Source organism: Pteronotus mesoamericanus, unplaced genomic scaffold (assembly GCF_021234165.1).
Source record: "Pteronotus mesoamericanus isolate MK-2021 breed Mesoamerican mustached bat unplaced genomic scaffold, CSHL_Meso_final contig_116, whole genome shotgun sequence".
NCBI classification, from domain to species: Eukaryota; Metazoa; Chordata; class Mammalia; order Chiroptera; family Mormoopidae; genus Pteronotus; species Pteronotus mesoamericanus.
In genome coordinates, this window is record NW_026555027.1 from 39,496,813 (window position 1) to 39,497,596 (window position 784).

Here is a 784-nt window from a genome sequence, read left to right on the forward strand (position 1 = left end):
GGTTAAGAAGGTGATTGTGTTAAGGTCTCTGGAACCTCCTCCTCAACTACACCCTGTGCTTCAATGACTGTAGTTCTGAGGGGACCCTGGAATGTATGAAAATAATAGAAAATTCTTTGGATACCAGAATCTTGAAGTCAGTGATTGTCCCTCTGGCTAGAGGGAAAGCTTCTATAAAGATTACAGAAAAGTGAAAAACTGCAATATTTTCCCAGCCTCTTCTCAGTAGTAGCTCCCCTTCTAAGTCACAGAGAAAGAAAGTGTACAGAGAACGCACTATTTTGCCTGGGGCTTTGTCTTCTCCTCTGATGTCCCAAAATTAATAGCACCACAGTAAATTCTACATTGCACTTTGAAAAGGTTACTTAGTGCTCACTTCAGCAGCACAGATACTAAAATTGGAATGATACAGAGATTAGCATGGCCCCTGTGCAAGGATGACACGCAAATTCGTGAAGCGTTCCATATTTTTTTCTAGAACGCACCTTATATTTCATTGATCTACTTGATTATTTCTGTGCTGGTGTCATGTTGTTTTAATTACTGAGACTTTATAATGGGTTTAAGTTTTTTAGTATTTTATAATGGATTTTGACATTTAAAAAAATAAAGTCAATCTGCATTTTAAAGGAAGGAAGGAACTTCTACCTTTTGTGACAACATGGATGGAACTGGAGAATATTATGCTAAGTGAAATAAGCCAGTTGGTGAAAGACAAATACCATATGATCTCACCTGTAAGTGGGATCTATTCAACAAGATAAACTAATGAACAAAATAAACC

The 784-nt window shown here is 37.1% G+C and overlaps 1 non-coding gene across 1 annotated transcript; it reads left to right on the forward strand.

The window, feature by feature from the left end:
* The first annotated feature begins 368 nt into the window (after nucleotides 1-368).
* Nucleotides 369-472, forward strand: LOC129077249 (U6 spliceosomal RNA). The gene has a single exon (XR_008529799.1). It is a non-coding gene; the product is annotated as a U6 spliceosomal RNA (small nuclear RNA).
* Nucleotides 473-784: the final 312 nt, after the last annotated feature.